General features: G+C 46.4%; 7 non-coding genes across 7 annotated transcripts; all 7 read right to left on the reverse strand.

Moving 5' to 3' along the window:
• Positions 1–784: 784 nt before the first annotated feature.
• On the reverse strand, positions 785–858 carry trnan-guu (transfer RNA asparagine (anticodon GUU)). Its single transcript has one exon. It is a non-coding gene; the product is annotated as a tRNA-Asn (tRNA).
• A 2,443-nt stretch (positions 859–3,301) lies between these two features.
• trnae-uuc (transfer RNA glutamic acid (anticodon UUC)) lies at positions 3,302–3,373 on the reverse strand. The gene has a single exon. It is a non-coding gene; the product is annotated as a tRNA-Glu (tRNA).
• A 2,468-nt stretch (positions 3,374–5,841) lies between these two features.
• On the reverse strand, positions 5,842–5,915 carry trnan-guu (transfer RNA asparagine (anticodon GUU)). The gene has a single exon. It is a non-coding gene; the product is annotated as a tRNA-Asn (tRNA).
• Positions 5,916–8,359: 2,444 nt separating this feature from the next.
• Positions 8,360–8,431, reverse strand: trnae-uuc (transfer RNA glutamic acid (anticodon UUC)). The gene has a single exon. It is a non-coding gene; the product is annotated as a tRNA-Glu (tRNA).
• Positions 8,432–10,899: 2,468 nt separating this feature from the next.
• Positions 10,900–10,973, reverse strand: trnan-guu (transfer RNA asparagine (anticodon GUU)). Its single transcript has one exon. It is a non-coding gene; the product is annotated as a tRNA-Asn (tRNA).
• Positions 10,974–13,417: 2,444 nt separating this feature from the next.
• Positions 13,418–13,489, reverse strand: trnae-uuc (transfer RNA glutamic acid (anticodon UUC)). Its single transcript has one exon. It is a non-coding gene; the product is annotated as a tRNA-Glu (tRNA).
• Positions 13,490–24,505: 11,016 nt separating this feature from the next.
• Positions 24,506–24,577, reverse strand: trnae-cuc (transfer RNA glutamic acid (anticodon CUC)). The gene has a single exon. It is a non-coding gene; the product is annotated as a tRNA-Glu (tRNA).
• Positions 24,578–25,800: the final 1,223 nt, after the last annotated feature.

Genomic DNA, 25,800 nt, shown 5'->3' on the forward strand with positions numbered 1-25,800 from the left:
GCCCCTCACTGTTCTAGTCTCATTTCCAAACACTTGGCTCATATCCTCAAAAGCAGCTCTGGGGATATCTGCTTGTTCCACCCTGACAGGCAGTGGGTTGCAGATTCCCGATCAGTCCCAATGTGATTGAAATATTTAAACCCCTCCACTGATTTGCATCTTTAAAAATCCGTGAAACAATCTCCCTTTCTTTCTGACGACAGTTCTCAACTGTAGTCGGCAGGGTTCACACCTGCGTGGGGAACCCGCAATGGATTTCATGTCCATCGCATTCACCACTCTGCCCACCAATACAGAACCACACTGACAGCTTCATTTCGCAGGTCTCTCTGCCCGTGGAGCTGAGAAAGAGTAAATCATTGCAGAGTTTGTTTGAATCCAATCACTTCACAGTTTTCGAAAGGGTTAAATATCTGCAAATGGCGATTCTGGGTGCTTCATCCCGAAAGATGAAATGGACGTTCAGTTAAAAGCAAAACCAGAAATTGCAGGAGCAACTCAGCAGGTCAGGCAGCATCTGTAGAAAGAGAATCAGAGACATTTCAGAACTTTTTTTACCTCATCCAGGAACATCCAAAACTACTGAGTTGCTCCAGCAGTTTCGCTTTCTGTCTCGGACTGTCAGCATCCGCATTCCTTTACGTTAGAAATTCAATCAATTCAGAAACCCCTTTGTGCTTCCTCAGTGGAAAAGATTTCCGTTTGGGAAACATTTTCCTGACACCATTAAAAACGCGCATCTTTGCAGCCAAGAAAGCAGTAGGAGCGTGAACAGCAAACGCCCCGTCTCCGGGTGGTCTCGAACCACCAACCTTCCGGTTAACAGCCGAACGCGCTGACCAATTGCGCCACAGAGACAGGTCCGCCCAGCGCCCGCACAGTCTCGTTGAGGAAGCTACTATTCAATTAACAATTTAACCTTCCCGCTCAGAATTACCATTGTCTTCTATCAGTTCAAACACGGCGAATACTGCAGAAAGCCAACGGGTCGAGCTGCATCCGTGGAAAGGTAAACAGAGCCGACGTTTTGAGTGTGCTACCGTTTTTGTTCAGAACTCAGTGTTTTGCCTCTTCCCGAAGTTGGTCCAGGTCTGTATCTCAATTGGCAAACACATGGCAAGTGCAGTGCCGCAATGTGTTGTTATAGCCTTGGCTGTTTAAAAAAAAGCAGTGCATTGTTTAAATGGTGATATATTGGAATGTGGAGAAAGTGAGGACTAGAGGTGAAAGTCGAAAAATGTGGCACTGGAAAAGCAGAACAGGTCAGGCAGCATCTGAGGAGCAGGACAGTGAACGTTTCGGGCACAAGCCCTTCATCAGGAATGATGTGTGGATGTATAAAGGGGTGTCAGAGTCCCTCCATTCCAGTCAATGCCAGTTGTCGGGCAGATGCAGCAGGCAATGAGCGAGGCAAGTGGTATATTACGAAGAGGAATTCAGTTCAGAAGTGGGGTCATTGAACATATTCAAGGGTAAATTCATCTGAGTTTTGAACAACAAAGAAGTGGATTGTTATGGGGGGAGGTAAGAAAATGGTTTTAAGACCAGTACAGGTCAGTCACAGAGTATGACAGCACTGAACAGACCCTTCATCCAACTCGTCCATGCTGAGTATGTTCTCAAACTAAACTCGTCCCACCTACCAGTGTTTGCCCATAAACCTTCGAACCTTTCATATTCATGTACTTATCCAAACGTTGTAACTCTGCGTGTATAAAATCATGAGGGGTATGGATAGGATAAATAGACAAAGTCTTTTTCCCTGGGGTGGGGGAGTCCAGTACGAGAGGGCATGGGTTTAGCATTAGAGGGGAAAGATACAAAAGAGATCTAAGGGGCAACGTTTTCACGCAGAGGATTGTACGTTTATTGAATGAACTGCCAGAGGAAGTGGTGAAGTCTAGTACGATTGCAACATTTAAAAGGCATTTGGTTAGGTGTATGAATAGGAAGGGTTTGGAGGGATATGGGGCCGTGCGCTGTCAGGTGGGACTAGATTGTTTTGGGATAGTTGGTCGGCATGGACAAGTTGGACCAAACAGTCTGTTTCTGTGCTGTACATCTCTATGACTCTATGACTTCTTCTGGACATTCATTCTGCACTCAGGCCACTCTCTTAAAAAACGATCCTTGTCCTGTCTTTATAAAATCTTTCTCTACTCACCTCAAAATATTTGCTCCCTGATCCTGAAAACCCCAGCTGAGGGAAAGGACACCTGCTGTTCACCTCATCCGTATCCCTCATGATTTTATAATCCTCTATATGCAGTGTGTAGTGGCTCATTGAAATAATGTCCTGATGCAGCTTCGTTTGTGGGTGTTGGGATGATTGCTTCTGTGGTTAAGCACTTGGTTTGCGTGTGTTGTTTTTCTGTAGACGCTAGTTTGAAGTTCACTGTTGAGTGTTCGCTCTACTGTGACATCTAAGAATGGCACTTTGTTGTTGTTCTCCTCCTCTTCAAACCAGGAGCCCCCCTCAGGCCATAGTCTCACTACTTGGAATACCAATATACAGACTAGTCAAAGGCCTCCACTGAAGACTAGAACACCAAGTCGAAGATTCACGCCACTCCATTTATTCCATCCAAGAATTCCTGAACACCAAAGACACTCAGTTAGAAGAGGATGGAATAATGATGTCCTTTGACATAACAGCCCTGTTCACATCCATTAACATCAACGTGGCCAAAGAAAACTGGAGACACTACTCGAAGAACCAAAGACACAAATACAGCACCAACTTCATCAGCAAAGATAGCACTATCCAGCTCGTGGAACTGTGCCTTAACCACCCACTTCATATTCAGTAACAAGCCTCAAACAAATCAACGAAACACCCATGAAACCACAAGTATCAGGATTCCTAGCAGAAGCAATAATGCAGTCTCAAACCAACAGCCCTTCCAACGATCCAAACCAAACTTTGTGTCCGCCACAGTGATGACACTTTTGTCATCAAAAAATGAAGTAAATTAGAGGAAACCTACAACACCATCAACAATATCCTTACTGGCATAAAATTCACAAAAGAGGAGAACAACAACAAAGTGCCATTCCTAGATGTCACAGTAGAGCGAGCAGTCAATGGTAAATTCAAAACAGCGTCGACAGGAAAACAACACACACGAATCAAGTACTTAGCTACAGAAGCAATGATCCCTACACATAAAAACAAGCTGAATCAGGACACTATTTCAACGAGGCACGACACACTGCAGTAGCCAGTAACGACGAAGGCCAATAAGGAACGATACAGCGCATTTAAGGAGAATGGGTAGGCCAACGATTCACAGAGAAACACTTCCCTGACCGGGAATCGAACCCGGGCCGCAGCGGTGAAAGCGCCGAATCCTAACCACTAGACCACCAGGGAGACAGCAGTACCACCTCACAGCTCTAATGTAAATTGCTTCCCTGCCCGGAAATCGAACCTGGGCCACGATCGTGAGAAGGCTTCCACCAATGTCATTGCTTGTATCCATTGCTCCCGATGCGGTCTCCTCTACATTGGGGAGACTGGAGACTCCTCGCAGTGTCAAGTCACAGCGCTTGAGGGAACATCTCCACGACACCCGCAGCAATCAACCCCATCACCCTCCGGCCCAACATTTCAACCCCCCTCCCACTCTGCCGAGAACATGCAGGTCCTGGGCCTCCTCCATCGCCGCTCACTCCCCACCCGATGCCTGAAGGAAGCACGCCCACCTTTCGCCTCGGATAAATTCAACCCCAGGACATCAATGTGGACTTCACCAGTTTCCTCATTTCCCCTCCCCCCACCTTACCTCAGTTCCAATCTTCCAGCTCAGCGCTGTCCTCATGACCTGTCCTACCTGCCAATCTCCCTTCTCAACTGTTCGCTCCACCCTCCTCTCTGACCTGTCACCTCCATCCCCACCCCCATTCACCTATTGTACTCTTTGCTACCTTCGGCCCAGCACCCCCCAATTTATCTCGCCATCCCTGGAAGCGTCCTGCCTCTATTCCTGATGAAGGGCTTAAGCCCGAAATGTCGATTTTCCTGCTCCTCGGAAGCTGTCTGACCTGCTGTGCCTTTCCAGTACCACTCTGATCTAAACTCTGGTTTCCAGCATCTGCAGTCCCCACTTTTGCCTACCCAATAAACCCAGTGTGACGATTTCACATCAACAAACTGACACTAGCAGACACAACGTCTGCAGAAACCCTAGCCACATTACTTTACATTAAAGACATCTGTGAAATGATTTCCAGATAACTCAACCCTCTCAGCATTAAACAACGGCTAGTGAACCTTAAATACCCTATACAAACAACCCGCAAACGAATGTTATTTACAAAATACCATACAAGGAAATACATGAAGTCTGCCGCACAGTTCTCTATGGCAAGAAATGCTGGGATGAGATAAGGAAGATTTTTTCAGCCAAAACGAATCGGCACTAACTGGACAGCCATTTAAAATCAACGCTGTCAGGCCAGGATGGAAGACCGGAAGGGACAATCAGTTTTCTTATTTCCTGAAGATTTACAAAGCTGAGACTGGGTTTTGGCGTTTCTTCCCTTTCCACTCCCAGGAGCCGCAGTGGTTGGGGCGGTGAGTTGGGGAAAGTGAAATGTGCCCGTGAGCAGCGTGTGGGGCTCTTTCAGCTTCCCCTCCTCTGACAGCGCTGTGACGTGACTCTGATGTTCTCAGGGACACTTACTGACGCGAGACAGTGAAAAGAGTCTCGTTCCTGCAGATCAGGAATTCAAACCGTATGCCGGCTTCAGGACAATGAGAAAGATTAATTGGGGTGTGTGAAGAAGCTGTGAGCTGCATTTCAAACATGTAGGTGGAGTCACATGCGTCATCCATTGCGCCCCTGGCACTGTGCGGACCTGACGCCGCCATGCTGCAGAGTTCTGACGTTATACGGACATGCACAGCAATGGGAACATTCACAAGGTGAACAGCCAAAGATAATCACCATCACTGCTTCCCTTCCATCGACCCAACTTTGTGAAGCAGTATCTTTCACTGGCAAATAAAACACCTTTGTCCTCAGGTGCCTGCCTCATTTCGACCACGACTTCACGCCCCTCACTGTTCTAGTCTCATTTCCAAACACTTGGCTCATATCCTCAAAAGCAGCTCTGGGGATATCTGCTTGTTCCACCCTGACAGGCAGTGGGTTGCAGATTCCCGATCAGTCCCAATGTGATTGAAATATTTAAACCCCTCCACTGATTTGCATCTTTAAAAATCCGTGAAACAATCTCCCTTTCTTTCTGACGACAGTTCTCAACTGTAGTCGGCAGGGTTCACACCTGCGTGGGGAACCCGCAATGGATTTCATGTCCATCGCATTCACCACTCTGCCCACCAATACAGAACCACACTGACAGCTTCATTTCGCAGGTCTCTCTGCCCGTGGAGCTGAGAAAGAGTAAATCATTGCAGAGTTTGTTTGAATCCAATCACTTCACAGTTTTCGAAAGGGTTAAATATCTGCAAATGGCGATTCTGGGTGCTTCATCCCGAAAGATGAAATGGACGTTCAGTTAAAAGCAAAACCAGAAATTGCAGGAGCAACTCAGCAGGTCAGGCAGCATCTGTAGAAAGAGAATCAGAGACATTTCAGAACTTTTTTTACCTCATCCAGGAACATCCAAAACTACTGAGTTGCTCCAGCAGTTTCGCTTTCTGTCTCGGACTGTCAGCATCCGCATTCCTTTACGTTAGAAATTCAATCAATTCAGAAACCCCTTTGTGCTTCCTCAGTGGAAAAGATTTCCGTTTGGGAAACATTTTCCTGACACCATTAAAAACGCGCATCTTTACAGCCAAGAAAGCAGTAGGAGCGTGAACAGCAAACGCCCCGTCTCCGGGTGGTCTCGAACCACCAACCTTCCGGTTAACAGCCGAACGCGCTGACCAATTGCGCCACAGAGACAGGTCCGCCCAGCGCCCGCACAGTCTCGTTGAGGAAGCTACTATTCAATTAACAATTTAACCTTCCCGCTCAGAATTACCATTGTCTTCTATCAGTTCAAACACGGCGAATACTGCAGAAAGCCAACGGGTCGAGCTGCATCCGTGGAAAGGTAAACAGAGCCGACGTTTTGAGTGTGCTACCGTTTTTGTTCAGAACTCAGTGTTTTGCCTCTTCCCGAAGTTGGTCCAGGTCTGTATCTCAATTGGCAAACACATGGCAAGTGCAGTGCCGCAATGTGTTGTTATAGCCTTGGCTGTTTAAAAAAAAGCAGTGCATTGTTTAAATGGTGATATATTGGAATGTGGAGAAAGTGAGGACTAGAGGTGAAAGTCGAAAAATGTGGCACTGGAAAAGCAGAACAGGTCAGGCAGCATCTGAGGAGCAGGACAGTGAACGTTTCGGGCACAAGCCCTTCATCAGGAATGATGTGTGGATGTATAAAGGGGTGTCAGAGTCCCTCCATTCCAGTCAATGCCAGTTGTCGGGCAGATGCAGCAGGCAATGAGCGAGGCAAGTGGTATATTACGAAGAGGAATTCAGTTCAGAAGTGGGGTCATTGAACATATTCAAGGGTAAATTCATCTGAGTTTTGAACAACAAAGAAGTGGATTGTTATGGGGGGAGGTAAGAAAATGGTTTTAAGACCAGTACAGGTCAGTCACAGAGTATGACAGCACTGAACAGACCCTTCATCCAACTCGTCCATGCTGAGTATGTTCTCAAACTAAACTCGTCCCACCTACCAGTGTTTGCCCATAAACCTTCGAACCTTTCATATTCATGTACTTATCCAAACGTTGTAACTCTGCGTGTATAAAATCATGAGGGGTATGGATAGGATAAATAGACAAAGTCTTTTTCCCTGGGGTGGGGGAGTCCAGTACGAGAGGGCATGGGTTTAGCATTAGAGGGGAAAGATACAAAAGAGATCTAAGGGGCAACGTTTTCACGCAGAGGATTGTACGTTTATTGAATGAACTGCCAGAGGAAGTGGTGAAGTCTAGTACGATTGCAACATTTAAAAGGCATTTGGTTAGGTGTATGAATAGGAAGGGTTTGGAGGGATATGGGGCCGTGCGCTGTCAGGTGGGACTAGATTGTTTTGGGATAGTTGGTCGGCATGGACAAGTTGGACCAAACAGTCTGTTTCTGTGCTGTACATCTCTATGACTCTATGACTTCTTCTGGACATTCATTCTGCACTCAGGCCACTCTCTTAAAAAAACGATCCTTGTCCTGTCTTTATAAAATCTTTCTCTACTCACCTCAAAATATTTGCTCCCTGATCCTGAAAACCCCAGCTGAGGGAAAGGACACCTGCTGTTCACCTCATCCGTATCCCTCATGATTTTCTAATCCTCTATATGCAGTGTGTAGTGGCTCATTGAAATAATGTCCTGATGCAGCTTCGTTTGTGGGTGTTGGGATGATTGCTTCTGTGGTTAAGCACTTGGTTTGCGTGTGTTGTTTTTCTGTAGACGCTAGTTTGAAGTTCACTGTTGAGTGTTCGCTCTACTGTGACATCTAAGAATGGCACTTTGTTGTTGTTCTCCTCCTCTTCAAACCAGGAGCCCCCCTCAGGCCATAGTCTCACTACTTGGAATACCAATATACAGACTAGTCAAAGGCCTCCACTGAAGACTAGAACACCAAGTCGAAGATTCACGCCACTCCATTTATTCCATCCAAGAATTCCTGAACACCAAAGACACTCAGTTAGAAGAGGATGGAATAATGATGTCCTTTGACATAACAGCCCTGTTCACATCCATTAACATCAACGTGGCCAAAGAAAACTGGAGACACTACTCGAAGAACCAAAGACACAAATACAGCACCAACTTCATCAGCAAAGATAGCACTATCCAGCTCGTGGAACTGTGCCTTAACCACCCACTTCATATTCAGTAACAAGCCTCAAACAAATCAACGAAACACCCATGAAACCACAAGTATCAGGATTCCTAGCAGAAGCAATAATGCAGTCTCAAACCAACAGCCCTTCCAACGATCCAAACCAAACTTTGTGTCCGCCACAGTGATGACACTTTTGTCATCAAAAAATGAAGTAAATTAGAGGAAACCTACAACACCATCAACAATATCCTTACTGGCATAAAATTCACAAAAGAGGAGAACAACAACAAAGTGCCATTCCTAGATGTCACAGTAGAGCGAGCAGTCAATGGTAAATTCAAAACAGCGTCGACAGGAAAACAACACACACGAATCAAGTACTTAGCTACAGAAGCAATGATCCCTACACATAAAAACAAGCTGAATCAGGACACTATTTCAACGAGGCACGACACACTGCAGTAGCCAGTAACGACGAAGGCCAATAAGGAACGATACAGCGCATTTAAGGAGAATGGGTAGGCAAACGATTCACAGAGAAACACTTCCCTGACCGGGAATCGAACCCGGGCCGCAGCGGTGAAAGCGCCGAATCCTAACCACTAGACCACCAGGGAGACAGCAGTGCCACCTCACAGCTCTAATGTAAATTGCTTCCCTGCCCGGAAATCGAACCTGGGCCACGATCGTGAGAAGGCTTCCACCAATGTCATTGCTTGTATCCATTGCTCCCGATGCGGTCTCCTCTACATTGGGGAGACTGGAGACTCCTCGCAGTGTCAAGTCACAGCGCTTGAGGGAACATCTCCACGACACCCGCAGCAATCAACCCCATCACCCTCCGGCCCAACATTTCAACCCCCCTCCCACTCTGCCGAGAACATGCAGGTCCTGGGCCTCCTCCATCGCCGCTCACTCCCCACCCGATGCCTGAAGGAAGCACGCCCACCTTTCGCCTCGGATAAATTCAACCCCAGGACATCAATGTGGACTTCACCAGTTTCCTCATTTCCCCTCCCCCCACCTTACCTCAGTTCCAATCTTCCAGCTCAGCGCTGTCCTCATGACCTGTCCTACCTGCCAATCTCCCTTCTCAACTGTTCGCTCCACCCTCCTCTCTGACCTGTCACCTCCATCCCCACCCCCATTCACCTATTGTACTCTTTGCTACCTTCGGCCCAGCACCCCCCAATTTATCTCGCCATCCCTGGAAGCGTCCTGCCTCTATTCCTGATGAAGGGCTTAAGCCCGAAATGTCGATTTTCCTGCTCCTCGGAAGCTGTCTGACCTGCTGTGCCTTTCCAGTACCACTCTGATCTAAACTCTGGTTTCCAGCATCTGCAGTCCCCACTTTTGCCTACCCAATAAACCCAGTGTGACGATTTCACATCAACAAACTGACACTAGCAGACACAACGTCTGCAGAAACCCTAGCCACATTACTTTACATTAAAGACATCTGTGAAATGATTTCCAGATAACTCAACCCTCTCAGCATTAAACAACGGCTAGTGAACCTTAAATACCCTATACAAACAACCCGCAAACGAATGTTATTTACAAAATACCATACAAGGAAATACATGAACTCTGCCGCACAGTTCTCTGTGGCAAGAAATGCTGGGATGAGATAAGGAAGATTTTTTCAGCCAAAACGAATCGGCACTAACTGGACAGCCATTTAAAATCAACGCTGTCAGGCCAGGATGGAAGACCGGAAGGGATAAGCAGTGTTCTTATTTCCTGAAGATTTACAAAGCTGAGACTGGGTTTTGGCGTTTCTTCCCTTTCCACTCCCAGGAGCCGCAGTGGTTGGGGCGGTGAGTTGGGGAAAGTGAAATGTGCCCGTGAGCAGCGTGTGGGGCTCTTTCAGCTTCCCCTCCTCTGACAGCGCTGTGACGTGACTCTGATGTTCTCAGGGACACTTACTGACGCGAGACAGTGAAAAGAGTCTCGTTCCTGCAGATCAGGAATTCAAACCGTATGCCGGCTTCAGGACAATGAGAAAGATTAATTGGGGTGTGTGAAGAAGCTGTGAGCTGCATTTCAAACATGTAGGTGGAGTCACATGCGTCATCCATTGCGCCCCTGGCACTGTGCGGACCTGACGCCGCCATGCTGCAGAGTTCTGACGTTATACGGACATGCACAGCAATGGGAACATTCACAAGGTGAACAGCCAAAGATAATCACCATCACTGCTTCCCTTCCATCGACCCAACTTTGTGAAGCAGTATCTTTCACTGGCAAATAAAACACCTTTGTCCTCAGGTGCCTGCCTCATTTCGACCACGACTTCACGCCCCTCACTGTTCTAGTCTCATTTCCAAACACTTGGCTCATATCCTCAAAAGCAGCTCTGGGGATATCTGCTTGTTCCACCCTGACAGGCAGTGGGTTGCAGATTCCCGATCAGTCCCAATGTGATTGAAATATTTAAACCCCTCCACTGATTTGCATCTTTAAAAATCCGTGAAACAATCTCCCTTTCTTTCTGACGACAGTTCTCAACTGTAGTCGGCAGGGTTCACACCTGCGTGGGGAACCCGCAATGGATTTCATGTCCATCGCATTCACCACTCTGCCCACCAATACAGAACCACACTGACAGCTTCATTTCGCAGGTCTCTCTGCCCGTGGAGCTGAGAAAGAGTAAATCATTGCAGAGTTTGTTTGAGTCCAATCACTTCACAGTTTTCGAAAGGGTTAAATATCTGCAAATGGCGATTCTGGGTGCTTCATCCCGAAAGATGAAATGGACGTTCAGTTAAAAGCAAAACCAGAAATTGCAGGAGCAACTCAGCAGGTCAGGCAGCATCTGTAGAAAGAGAATCAGAGACATTTCAGAACTTTTTTTACCTCATCCAGGAACATCCAAAACTACTGAGTTGCTCCAGCAGTTTCGCTTTCTGTCTCGGACTGTCAGCATCCGCATTCCTTTACGTTAGAAATTCAATCAATTCAGAAACCCCTTTGTGCTTCCTCAGTGGAAAAGATTTCCGTTTGGGAAACATTTTCCTGACACCATTAAAAACGCGCATCTTTGCAGCCAATTAAGCAGTAGGAGCGTGAACAGCAAACGCCCCGTCTCCGGGTGGTCTCGAACCACCAACCTTCCGGTTAACAGCCGAACGCGCTGACCAATTGCGCCACAGAGACAGGTCCGCCCAGCGCCCGCACAGTCTCGTTGAGGAAGCTACTATTCAATTAACAATTTAACCTTCCCGCCCAGAATTACCATTGTCTTCTATCAGTTCAAACACGGCGAATACTGCAGAAAGCCAACGGGTCGAGCTGCATCCGTGGAAAGGTAAACAGAGCCGACGTTTTGAGTGTGCTACCGTTTTTGTTCAGAACTCAGTGTTTTGCCTCTTCCCGAAGTTGGTCCAGGTCTGTATCTCAATTGGCAAACACATGGCAAGTGCAGTGCCGCAATGTGTTGTTATAGCCTTGGCTGTTTAAAAAAAAAGCAGTGCATTGTTTAAATGGTGATATATTGGAATGTGGAGAAAGTGAGGACTAGAGGTGAAAGTCGAAAAATGTGGCACTGGAAAAGCAGAACAGGTCAGGCAGCATCTGAGGAGCAGGACAGTGAACGTTTCGGGCACAAGCCCTTCATCAGGAATGATGTGTGGATGTATAAAGGGGTGTCAGAGTCCCTCCATTCCAGTCAATGCCAGTTGTCGGGCAGATGCAGCAGGCAATGAGCGAGGCAAGTGGTATATTACGAAGAGGAATTCAGTTCAGAAGTGGGGTCATTGAACATATTCAAGGGTAAATTCATCTGAGTTTTGAACAACAAAGAAGTGGATTGTTATGGGGGGAGGTAAGAAAATGGTTTTAAGACCAGTACAGGTCAGTCACAGAGTATGACAGCACTGAACAGACCCTTCATCCAACTCGTCCATGCTGAGTATGTTCTCAAACTAAACTCGTCCCACCTACCAGTGTTTGCCCATAAACCTTCGAACCTTTCATATTCATGTACTTATCCAAACGTTGTAACTCTGCGTGTATAAAATCATGAGGGGTATGGATAGGATAAATAGACAAAGTCTTTTTCCCTGGGGTGGGGGAGTCCAGTACGAGAGGGCATGGGTTTAGCATTAGAGGGGAAAGATACAAAAGAGATCTAAGGGGCAACGTTTTCACGCAGAGGATTGTAAGTTTATTGAATGAACTGCCAGAGGAAGTGGTGAAGTCTAGTACGATTGCAACATTTAAAAGGCATTTGGTTAGGTGTATGAATAGGAAGGGTTTGGAGGGATATGGGGCCGTGCGCTGTCAGGTGGGACTAGATTGTTTTGGGATAGTTGGTCGGCATGGACAAGTTGGACCAAACAGTCTGTTTCTGTGCTGTACATCTCTATGACTCTATGACTTCTTCTGGACATTCATTCTGCACTCAGGCCACTCTCTTAAAAAACGATCCTTGTCCTGTCTTTATAAAATCTTTCTCTACTCACCTCAAAATATTTGCTCCCTGATCCTGAAAACCCCAGCTGAGGGAAAGGACACCTGCTGTTCACCTCATCCGTATCCCTCATGATTTTCTAATCCTCTATATGCAGTGTGTAGTGGCTCATTGAAATAATGTCCTGATGCAGCTTCGTTTGTGGGTGTTGGGATGATTGCTTCTGTGGTTAAGCACTTGGTTTGCGTGTGTTGTTTTTCTGTAGACGCTAGTTTGAAGTTCACTGTTGAGTGTTCGCTCTACTGTGACATCTAAGAATGGCACTTTGTTGTTGTTCTCCTCCTCTTCAAACCAGGAGCCCCCCTCAGGCCATAGTCTCACTACTTGGAATACCAATATACAGACTAGTCAAAGGCCTCCACTGAAGACTAGAACACCAAGTCGAAGATTCACGCCACTCCATTTATTCCATCCAAGAATTCCTGAACACCAAAGACACTAAGTTAGAAGAGGATGGAATAATGATGTCCTTTGACATAACAGCCCTGTTCACATCCATGAACATCAACGTGGCCAAAGAAAACTGGAGACACTACTCGAAGAACCAAAGACACAAATACAGCACCAACTTCATCAGCAAAGATAGTACTATCCAGCTCGTGGAACTGTGCCTTAACCACCCACTTCATATTCAGTAACAAGCCTCAAACAAATCAACGAAACACCCATGAAACCACAAGTATCAGGATTCCTAGCAGAAGCAATAATGCAGTCTCAAACCAACAGCCCTTCCAACGATCCAAACCAAACTTTGTGTCCGCCACAGTGATGACACTTTTGTCATCAAAAAATGAAGTAAATTAGAGGAAACCTACAACACCATCAACAATATCCTTACTGGCATAAAATTCACAAAAGAGGAGAACAACAACAAAGTGCCATTCCTAGATGTCACAGTAGAGCGAGCAGTCAATGGTAAATTCAAAACAGCGTCGACAGGAAAACAACACACACGAATCAAGTACTTAGCTACAGAAGCAATGATCCCTACACATAAAAACAAGCTGAATCAGGACACTATTTCAACGAGGCACGACACACTGCAGTAGCCAGTAACGACGAAGGCCAATAAGGAACGATACAGCGCATTTAAGGAGAATGGGTAGGCCAACGATTCACAGAGAAACACTTCCCTGACCGGGAATCGAACCCGGGCCGCAGCGGTGAAAGCGCCGAATCCTAACCACTAGACCACCAGGGAGACAGCAGTGCCACCTCACAGCTCTAATGTAAATTGCTTCCCTGCCCGGAAATCGAACCTGGGCCACGATCGTGAGAAGGCTTCCACCAATGTCATTGCTTGTATCCATTGCTCCCGATGCGGTCTCCTCTACATTGGGGAGACTGGAGACTCCTCGCAGTGTCAAGTCACAGCGCTTGAGGGAACATCTCCACGACACCCGCAGCAATCAACCCCATCACCCTCCGGCCCAACATTTCAACCCCCCTCCCACTCTGCCGAGAACATGCAGGTCCTGGGCCTCCTCCATCGCCGCTCACTCCCCACCCGATGCCTGAAGGAAGCACGCCCACCTTTCGCCTCGGATAAATTCAACCCCAGGACATCAATGTGGACTTCACCAGTTTCCTCATTTCCCCTCCCCCCACCTTACCTCAGTTCCAATCTTCCAGCTCAGCGCTGTCCTCATGACCTGTCCTACCTGCCAATCTCCCTTCTCAACTGTTCGCTCCACCCTCCTCTCTGACCTGTCACCTCCATCCCCACCCCCATTCACCTATTGTACTCTTTGCTACCTTCGGCCCAGCACCCCCCAATTTATCTCGCCATCCCTGGAAGCGTCCTGCCTCTATTCCTGATGAAGGGCTTAAGCCCGAAATGTCGATTTTCCTGCTCCTCGGAAGCTGTCTGACCTGCTGTGCCTTTCCAGTACCACTCTGATCTAAACTCTGGTTTCCAGCATCTGCAGTCCCCACTTTTGCCTACCCAATAAACCCAGTGTGACGATTTCACATCAACAAACTGACACTAGCAGACACAACGTCTGCAGAAACCCTAGCCACATTACTTTACATTAAAGACATCTGTGAAATGATTTCCAGATAACTCAACCCTCTCAGCATTAAACAACGGCTAGTGAACCTTAAATACCCTATACAAACAACCCGCAAACGAATGTTATTTACAAAATACCATACAAGGAAATACATGAACTCTGCCGCACAGTTCTCTGTGGCAAGAAATGCTGGGATGAGATAAGGAAGATTTTTTCAGCCAAAACGAATCGGCACTAACTGGACAGCCATTTAAAATCAACGCTGTCAGGCCAGGATGGAAGACCGGAAGGGATAATCAGTTTTCTTATTTCCTGAAGATTTACAAAGCTGAGACTGGGTTTTGGCGTTTCTTCCCTTTCCACTCCCAGGAGCCGCAGTGGTTGGGGCGGTGAGTTGGGGAAAGTGAAATGTGCCCGTGAGCAGCGTGTGGGGCTCTTTCAGCTTCCCCTCCTCTGACAGCGCTGTGACGTGACTCTGATGTTCTCAGGGACACTTACTGACGCGAGACAGTGAAAAGAGTCTCGTTCCTGCAGATCAGGAATTCAAACCGTATGCCGGCTTCAGGACAATGAGAAAGATTAATTGGGGTGTGTGAAGAAGCTGTGAGCTGCATTTCAAACATGTAGGTGGAGTCACATGCGTCATCCATTGCGCCCCTGGCACTGTGCGGACCTGACGCCGCCATGCTGCAGAGTTCTGACGTTATACGGACATGCACAGCAATGGGAACATTCACAAGGTGAACAGCCAAAGATAATCACCATCACTGCTTCCCTTCCATCGACCCAACTTTGTGAAGCAGTATCTTTCACTGGCAAATAAAACACCTTTGTCCTCAGGTGCCTGCCTCATTTCGACCACGACTTCACGCCTCTCACTGTTCTAGTCTCATTTCCAAACACTTGGCTCATATCCTCAAAAGCAGCTCTGGGGATATCTGCTTGTTCCACCCTGACAGGCAGTGGGTTGCAGATTCCCGATCAGTCCCAATGTGATTGAAATATTTAAACCCCTCCACTGATTTGCATCTTTAAAAATCCGTGAAACAATCTCCCTTTCTTTCTGACGACAGTTCTCAACTGTAGTCGGCAGGGTTCACACCTGCGTGGGGAACCCGCAATGGATTTCATGTCCATCGCATTCACCACTCTGCCCACCAATACAGAACCACACTGACAGCTTCATTTCGCAGGTCTCTCTGCCCGTGGAGCTGAGAAAGAGTAAATCATTGCAGAGTTTGTTTGAATCCAATCACTTCACAGTTTTCGAAAGGGTTAAATATCTGCAAATGGCGATTCTGGGTGCTTCATCCCGAAAGATGAAATGGACGTTCAGTTAAAAGCAAAACCAGAAATTGCAGGAGCAACTCAGCAGGTCAGGCAGCATCTGTAGAAAGAGAATCAGAGACATTTCAGAACTTTTTTTACCTCATCCAGGAACATCCAAAACTACTGAGTTGCTCCAGCAGTTTCGCTTTCTGTCTCGGACTGTCAGCATCCGCATTCCTTTACGTTAGAAATTCAATCAATTCAGAAACCCCTTTGTGCTTCCTCAGTGGAAAAGATTTCCGTTTGGGAAACATTTTCCTGACACCATTAAAAACGCGCATCTTTGCAGCCAATTAAGCAGTAGGAGCGTGAACAGCAAACGCCCCGTCTCCGGGTGGTCTCGAACCACCAACCTTCCGGTTAACAGCCGAACGCGCTGACCAGTTGCGCCACAGAGACAAGCCCGGGGCTTTTTGCACAGTCTCCTTGAGGAAGTTACTATTCAATTCATAATTCAACCTGCCCCGCAGAGAAGTTCCATTGTCAAAGCACTGATAACATGGTAGTCTGGTGTCAGCTCGATTTCAGGTCCTGATTTCTCTTTCCTCTGGTCCCCCTGTTCCCACAGAGGAAATTATGTCTGTTCTCAGCTCTACTCGATTTCTGCTGAATCTTTGACCCCCTTTTACACCTTCTGGAGCAATAAAATATTCTGAGCCTCCAGGAAATGACACCTTATTTTGTCCCCCTCCTGATTTTAAAAATCTCTATAAAGTTATCTGTCAACTTGCTAGGCTTCGTTGGAAAAATGTCCCAGCTTCTTCTTAACTCAAACCCTCCATTCCCAGCAGCACGCTGGTAAAGTAGGGAATAGGGATTTGTATCAAATCACATAAATGTACTGTCTGAAAAAATCTGGCTGTGTTCTTGCCTGAGATATTGAGAGTCCCTGTTGTAAGTAATTACGAATGCAATTATTTTGGTCACAGAATTGAACAATCATTTTGCAACAAAGGGATCTACTCTGATAAGGAGGTAGTGGTCATTTCTAGGGTAACTGAACAGTTTGTAGATCAGGGAGATGAAGTTCCAGACACTTGGGAAAGGCAAGAAATGACTGTGATAAATAAGACAAAGAACTGTGGATGCTGGAAAACTGAAACAAAAACTGACAACACTGGAAAAACTCAGCAGGACTGGAAGCATATGTGGAGAAAAAGCAGAGTTAAGGTTTCCAATCCAACAACTCCTCTTCAGGATTCTGAAATAATTTGTGAGAACCTCTTAAGACTACTGCTCCGCTTTAAGACCATAATACACAGGAGCAGGATGAGGAATTCTCATTATGTTCACGTGAAGCACTTTGAGATAGTTTACTGTACCACAGGTATTATTTGACTGCAGCTTGTATCCCTATCTTAATATCTGAAAATAGAGGGTCATATTTTAAAAGTAGAAGACAAAAATGAGGATGATTTTTTTTCTTTCTGATGGTTATGTGTCTTCCTCAAAAGGCAGTGAATTCAAAGTCTTTAAGGCAGAGGTAGACAGGTTCTTGCTAACCAAGTGGGTGACAGATTGTCGGGGATGTGGAGGAATGTGGAGGTGAGGTTGTATTCAGATCAGCCATGATCTTATTGAATGTTGCAGCAGGCTCGTCGGGCCGAGTGGCCGACTCCCGCCCTTTGTATCAAGCAGTCTGTGTCTCCCCTCTTATAGCTATGAACTGGATAATTCCTTTCCAATATTGCGCCTTGCAGACAGTTAAGTGAACACCAGGTGGCCTCCTATTGGGAGCAGGCATATTGTAGCAATTGCAATATTTCTTGTGTTAATTTTGTTGCTTCTTACTCAGTATTGCTGAGAATCATCTAAATAAAAACCAAAACACTTCTATAATTATCGCACCAATGGAAGTGTTGGTTTGGATGCAACATTGTTGAATAAGCCATTCCCAGCTTTTCCAGAATTCTGTGTTGAAAGCCCTCGAGTCTGGTTTCTACCCCTGAAACAGTTCTTAGCAAGGTCATATTTGACATCCTTTGTAACGGTGACAGGGATGAACATTCCCTCGTCGACCTGCGGACAGCCTTGATCAGAGTTAATGACAGTACTGACCCTCTCTAATATCGCTGTATCCTCTGGGAGGGTCTGCTTTCAGTGTCTTCCGTTCTTATTTATTTAACCGTAGCTGCTGGTGTTGGCATCTATACTGATGATATCCAACTGTGCCTGAACACCACTTCTCTCCCGACTCCTCTGTCATTCATAATTTACCAATAATTTCATCTGAATGCCTGCCCAATTTCCAGCATTGGATAACCATAAACATTCTCTTAGTTAAATATTGTGAAGTGTGAAGCCATTGTTTTAGTCCCCAAGTTCGACCTGAGCACCCCCCGCCCCTCCCCCAACCCCAGTAACTCTGTTGACATCCTTCTTGACACATTTAAACTAGGATCGATAGATTCGTGATCAGTCGGGGGATGAACAGTTACAGGAAAAGGGCAGGAAAGTGGATGTGGGGAATGCCAGATCAGCCACGATCCTACTGAATGGAGGAGCAGGCTCAAGAGGCTGAATGGCGTATTGCTGTTCCTATTTCTTGTGGATCCCGAGCCCTTACCTCTGATAAAGGGCCCTGGCTTCAGTATGTGCCATTACTGAGAGTGTTGATGTTCCCTTGTGTAATATCAACAACTTAGCAGCTGCTGAAACCTCTTGCTCCTTTGTTACCTCTGAACACAATATGCCAATGTGTTCAGGGGAGGCGATGGCCACTTTATTGTCACCAGACCATTCACCCAGGTAATGTTCACGGGACTTGGGTTCAAAACCTGGCACGGCAGATGGTGGAATTGAATTCAATATAAATCTGGAATTAAGAGTCAAATGATGAAATCGTTGTGGTTTGTTGTAAAAACTTATCTGGTTTCCTGCTGTCCAAACCTGGTCTGATCGACATGTGATTCAGATCCAATGTCAGCTGGTTGAATCTTCACTGCACTTTCAATCAAAACCTCCAGGCGGAGGTTCACTATAATCTCCCTACTTTTATATTCCATTTAAAGGCCAATCTCCCTTTTGCCTTCCCGATTACTCACTGAACTTGGATGAAGAGTTCATGTCATCCTTACCACCTGCATTCTAATCAACTGTCTCTACTGCAGTCTTGGCAATAGTACATTCACTTTACTTATCCAAGTAATTCATATACATGTAGTAAATAATTTTGTGCCCCAGCACTGATCCCTGTGGAACGTTGCTAGTTGTAAGTTGCGATCCTGAGCATGCCCCTTATCCCTCCTGTATCATTGGTTAGCCAATCATCTATCCACACGATTAGACTGTTTCCAATACCATGTGCATATCATTGGCTCTGCCAGCAAGTCTTCCCAAACCGTCCTTGAAAGAGTGGTGGTGAGCTGCCTCTTAAATTGCTTCACAAATATGATGTGGTCTATAATAAAGGTTCAGGAGCGAGTTCCAGGATTTTGATCAATAACATCGAAGCAATGCGTATATGTCACAGTTGGAATGTTGTGTTCACACTTATCTCCTCTTGCTGGTTGAAGTGATGGAGTGGAAGTTGCTCTTGAACAGCCGCCACTCATATAATCAAGCCAGACAGATCGATTGTGGCCAGAGACACTGCCATTTTGACTTCTCATCAATCTACATTCTTTCCATCCAAGTTTTAGTCACATCAAACTGCCTCGCAATGCTGTATGGCCACAGTAAACTATAATAACGTGAAGATCGCTGGGATGATTTTCTACATCCGACTGCAATATAATCACAAATCATTGTTTCCAGTTTTGGTGGAACAAACGACATCGTATTGGTGGATAATTACAGTTAGTGCAGACACAGCTATCCATCGATATATATTAATTCTGATCACTTCAATGGCCAAATTTCAATTCAGAAACCAAGTGCACTCGGCTGCTTGTAACATAGACAACATGACAAAGTGGCTCATAGGAGGAGAAATGGGGCATTGAGGAGGAGTGAAATGTTTGCTTTTGGTCACCTCCACAATTGTTAGAAAAACAGGTTGAAACGATTCTTAAAAGGTGGCTGAAGTAATAATGTGGCATAACACTTCAGACAGCGCAAAGTGGAAGATCACTTTCTAGTGGAAGAAAAAGATATCTCTTATTTCTGAAAGAACTGGGAAACAGAAGAGGGAATGAAATCTGACTTGGGAGCTATTTCCTATTTGTTGAGAATGTTGTTTCATAACAGTCTTGGTTTAGAGCATAAGCTCTTCATCAGGAATAAAGGGTGGCCCAAGGGGGCTGAGAGGTAAATGGGAAGGAAGTGGTGCTGGATGAATGGCAGCTGGGAATGCAATAGGTAGATGGAGGTAGGGATTGATGGTAATAGGTCAGAGATGAGGGTGGAGCAAATAGGTGAGAAGCAAGGTGAACAGGTATGACAGGTCAAGAGGTTGGTGTCGAATTGGAAGGTTGGATCTGGGACAAGGTGGGGGAGAGGAAATGAGGAAACTGATGAAATCTACATTGATACCATGTGGTTGGAGGGTCCCAAGTCAGAAGGTGAGGTGTTTTTCTTACAAGCGTCGGGTAGCAAGAGTTTGGCAGTGGAGGCAGCCCAGGACTTGCATGTCCTTGGCGGAATGGGAGAGCGAGTTAAAGCGTTCAGCCACAGGGCGTCGGTCGTTTAGTTTTAGTGTCCCAGAGCTGTTCCCTGAAACGTTCCGCGAGTTGGCGTCCAGTTTCCCCAATGTGGATGAGACCATATTGCAAGCAATGGACATAATCTTATAAATAGATTGCATAAATCTTAGCCTGCCAGAGTTCTTTTCTTTAATTAACTTAATGAAAATTTTAACTAAATTGGGTGACTGCATGAAACGGTTTGTTGGTCAGATTTGAATCATCACTCCCAAATAAGACAATGCCATGAATATCAGTGAACTGCTCTTTTTGTTAAAAACCACAAGTTCTTGATGTATTTTCACAACTTACTGGTATTCACATCTGCACATTCAATGTCAAACTCTGACATCAGAAATGAAATTACACCATTAATTTTGACTTTCAATATTCGAAGAAGCAAATTAATAGCACACAGTCAATACCCAGTCTGATTAATATGAAATTAAATTTAACCAAAAAAACATAAAACCAAGTTGGGAGATAAGAAATGGGGGAAGGGCATAAAGCAAGAAATGCAGCATCATAGAGGGTGGTCCTCCAGGGAGTGTATTTTACCAACTACTGCTGCTAAATATAAACACTCTGATATGATCCTCCGGTTTTAATGTAAACCATAGCCCCATACAGGAGGTACCATTTAAATGAGTTAAAAATACAAGCCTTGAGCAAATCCAGCCTCCAGCCTTACCCCCCGCTTCTTGGAGCTTGGACCTTCCTCAAGCTCCGGCGGGTCGTTGAACTCCTGGGCTCCAGCTGCCACTCCTCCACTGAAGAAGCTTTGGGAAGCAGATGCAAAGGCAACATACAGAACAGAGCACCATTGTAAATGAAAGCAGCTTACGGAGACATTGGGCAATAGCATCACATGGTTTTTACCCATCGACCTCTGGGTTATGTGCCCAGCACACTCACGCAGCACTACTCTGATTCTGGGCTCCCAGAAGCTGGATTGTGGATCAGTTTAAAGTAGGTCCTATATCTCTGATTACATTGGTACACAAGGCAGTGAAGAAAGGTTTCAGCACACTGGCCTTCATCAGTTAGGGAATTGAGTATAGATGTTGGCAAGTTATGTTGTAGTTATACAGGACGTTGATAAGGTTGCACCTGGAATATTGTGATCAGTTTGGTCCCCTTGGTGTTCTGACTTCTGACTTCTTCAACTCTGGGTTTGTGTTGAACTTGATGGGATACTTTGTCCAACTTAGCATGTTTAAACAGTATCGCTCAGATGATTCATTTGAAACTTTTCAGGAAGTGAGCTCAATAAGATTGAACTATTCAAAGTTACTTGGACCCTATTTTAAAATTACATGAGGACCAGTAGTCAGAGACACGTACAGCATGGAAACAGACCCTTCAGTCCAACTTGTCCATGCTGACCTGATATCCTAAATTAATCTAGTCCCATTTGACAGCACCTGACCCATATATTCTGGCAGCTCATTTCATACATGTACCACCCCCTGCATGAAGACGTTGTCTCTTTAATATATTTCGCCTCTCACCCTAAACCTATGCCCTCTAGTTCTGGACTCCCCCACCCCTGAGAAAAGACCTTGTCTATTACCCTGTCCATGCCCCTCATGATTTTGTAACCTCTATTAGGTCACTCCTCTGCCTCCGATGCTCCAGGGAAAACAGCTCCAGCCTATTCAGCCTCTCCCTGGAGCTCAAACCCTACAACCCCCAGCATCATTCCCATAAATCGTTTCTCATGGAGAAGTTAACGTTTCAGTCCTGAAGAAGGGTTAATACCCAAAACGCTGACTACTCCACATTCTGAGGCTGTATTCTCCCAACCTCCTGCTTGCAACTTCGGGTTGCAATATGTAGTGGCTCAGTGGTTACCACTGCAGCCTGACAGCGCACGGGACCCAGGTTTGATTCCAGCCTTGGATAGCTGTCTGTGAGGAGTTTGCACAATCTCCCAGTGTCTGCATGTGTTTTCTCTGGGCGATCCTGTCTTCTTACATAAACCAAAGATGTGTAGGTCATGGTGATTGGTCATGCTTAATTGCCCATAGAGTTAGGTACATTAGTTAGAGGGAAATGGGTGTGGATGGGTTACTCTTCGGAGGGTTTGTGTGGACCTGTTGGGACAAATGGCCTATTTCCTGTAGCTAATCTCATCTGCACTAATTTTGTCTCTAACGAATGGCAGAGTAGACTCGACGGGCCCAATGGCCTAACTTCTGCTCCGATGGTCTTGCGGTCTGAGGTTTATTTGGATCATTTCATTGGCAATGTGCAGTCCCTGGCTCAATGAGCAGCAGTGCCCCCGCTGGTGCTTCCGCAAGTTGCAAGCAAACATGAACCTCTTCCCGCACTCGGGCCAGCTGAAGGGCCTCCCACTGCTGAAGGACACACAGGTGTTTCAGCAGGGTGGAGGAATTTATGAAGGCCTTCCCGCACTCAGGTCAGCAGAATGGCCTCCCCCCAACCCCCCCCTCCCCCCCCCCCCCCCCCGCCCCCGTGTGGACCAGCTGGTGCTTCCGCAGTGTGGAGGAGCGGATAAAGCCCTTCCCACACTCGGGGCAGGAGAACGGCTTCTCCCCGGTGTGGACGGACTGGTGCCTCAGCAGGACTGAGGAATTGCTGAAGGACTTCCTGCACTTAGGGCAACTGAACGACCACTCCCCCATGTGGACTCACCAATGGGCCAGCAGGTCGGAGGAAAGAGCAAAGCCCTTCCTGCACTCAGGGCAGAAGAACGGCCTCTCCTCAGTGTGGACCCATTGGTGTCTCAGCAGGTGGGAAGAACTGCTGAAGGCCATCTCGCACTTGGGGCCGGAGAACAGCCTTCCCCGGTGTGGACCAACTGGTGCGGCAGCAGGCAGAGGAATCACTGAAGGCCTTCCCACACTCAGGGCAGCAGAAGGGCCTCTTCCCCTCTGTGGACCCACTGGTGCTTCAGAACCCTTTCAAATTTCACAGTATCCTTCTGATAGGAGACCAGAATTGCACACAATATTCCAAAACTGGTCTAACCAATGTCCTGTACAGCCACAACATAACTTCCCAACTCCAATACTCAGTCAGAGGATTGCGAGAGCTTTCAAAACCCGCCAAAAACAAACAGGAAAGAATGGACGGCCAAACGAATTTTTGAGAGTCAGCTTGGAAGCATCAATGAGAAATCGGTGGACTGGGTTTATTGGGTACCCGTTCTCCTTAAATACACTATATACGTATTCCTCTTCTGCTCTTCGTAGTTTCTCTGTGCTGCAGTGTGTAGTGTCTCGTTGAAATAATGTCCTGATGCAGCAACGTTTGTGGTTGTTGGGATGATTGTTTCTGTGGTTAAATATTTGGTTTGTGTGTGTTGTTTTTCTGTAGACGCTAGTTTGAAGTTCCCCATTGACTGTTCGCTCTACTGTGACATCGAAGAATGGTACTATGTTGTTGTTCTCCTCTTCAAACCAGGAGCCCCCCTCAGGCCCAAAGCTTCACCATTTGGAACACCAATATGCAGACTAGTCAAAGGCCTCCACTGAAAACACCAAGTCGAAGATTCACGCCACTCCATTTACTCCATCCAAGAATTCCTGAACACCAAAGACACTAAGATAGAAGAGGATGGAATAATGCTGTTCTTTGACATAACAGCCCTGTTCACATCCATTAACATCAACTTGGCCAAAGAAAACTGGAGACACTACTCGAAGAACCAGAGACACAAACACAGCACCAACTTCATCAGCAAAGATAGCACTGTCAACCTCGTAGAACTGTGTCTTACCACCCACTTCGTATTCAGTAACAAGCCCTCCAAACAAATCAACGAAATACCCATGAAACCACCAGTATCAGGATTCCTCGCAGAAGCAATAATGCAGAGACTCGAACAAACAGCCCTTCCAACGATCCACCCAAACTTTGGGTCCACGACAGTGATGACACTTTTGTCATCAAAAAATGAAACAAATTAGAGGAAACCTACAACACCATCAACAATATCCTCGCTGACATAAAATTCACAAAAGAGGAGAACAACAACAAAGTGCCATTTCTAGATGTCACAGTAGAGCAAACAGTCAATGGTAAATTCAAAACAGCCTCTACAGGAAAACAACACACACGAACCAAGTACTTAACTACAGAAGCAATCATCCCTCCACATACAAACAAATCTGAATCAGGACACTATTTCAACGAGCCACGACACACTGCAGCACCCAGGAACTACTGTAAATAATTACACAGCGCATTTAAGAAGAATGGGTAGCCTGCACCCCTGAAAATGGTTTCCCTGACCGGGAATCGAAACCGGGCCGCGGCGGTGAGAGCGCCAAATCCTAACCACTAGACCACCAGGGAGATGCGGATTTCTCTTGTCAGCTCTCCTAAAAATTACTTTCCTGCCTGGAAATCGAACCTGGGCCGCGGTCGTCAGCAAGCTTTCACCTGTGCATCCAACAATGTCATTTCTTGTATCCATTGCTCCCGATGCGGTCTCCTCTACATTGGGGAGGCTGGAGACTCCTCGCAGAGTCCAGTCACGGCACTTGAGGGGATATTTCCAGGACAACCGCAACAATCAACCCCATCGCCCTCTGGCCCAACATTTCAACACCCCCTCCCACTCTGCCGAGGACATGCAAGTCCTGGGCCTCCTCCATCGCCGCTCCCTCCACACCCGATGCCTGGAGGAAGAACGCCCCATCTTCCGCCTCGGATAAATTCAAACCCAGAACATTAATGTAGACTTCACCAATTTCCTCATTTCCCCTCCCCACACCTTACTTCAGTTCCAAACTTCCAGCACAGTGCTATCCTCATGACCTGTCCTACCTGCCAATCTCCCTTCCCACCTATCCGCTCCACCCTCCTCTCTGACTTTTCACCTCCATCCCCACCCCCATTCACCTATTGTACTCTTTGCTACCTTCGGACCAGCACACCCCCACCCTCCAATTTATCTCTCCGCCCTGGAGGCGTCCTGCTTCCATTCCTGATGAAGGGCTTTTGACCGAAAAGTCGATTTTCCTGCTCCTCGGAAGCTGTCTGACCTGCTGTGCTTTTCCAGCACCACTCTGATCTAAACTCTGGTTTCCAGCATCTGCAATCCGCACTTTTGCCTACCCAATAAACCCAGTATGTCGATTTCACATCAACAAACTGACACAAGCAGACACAACGTGTGCAGAAACCCTAGCCACATTACTTTACATAAAAGAGATCTGGGAAATGATGTCCAGACAACTCAACGCTCTCAGCATCATGGTAGCCCACAAACCTACCAACACACTTAAACAGCGGCTAATGAACCTGGAATAGCCTATACAAACAACCCGCAAACGAATGTTATTTACAAAATACCATACAAGGAAATATATACATGAACTCTGCCGCACAGTTCTCTGTGGCAAGAAATGCTGGGATGAGATAAGGAAGATGTTTTTCAGCCAAAACGAATCGGCACTGACTGGACAGCCATTTAAAATCAACGCTGTCAGGCCAGGATGGAAGATCCAACAGGATGAACAGATTTCTAATTTCCTGAAGATTTACAAAGCTGAGACTGGGTTTTGGTGTTTGTT

The sequence above is a fragment of the Chiloscyllium plagiosum genome, unplaced genomic scaffold (genome assembly GCF_037043375.1).
Source record: "Chiloscyllium plagiosum isolate Xiang-an unplaced genomic scaffold, Cpla_swu_hap1 HiC_scaffold_27, whole genome shotgun sequence".
NCBI lineage: Eukaryota > Metazoa > Chordata > Chondrichthyes > Orectolobiformes > Hemiscylliidae > Chiloscyllium > Chiloscyllium plagiosum.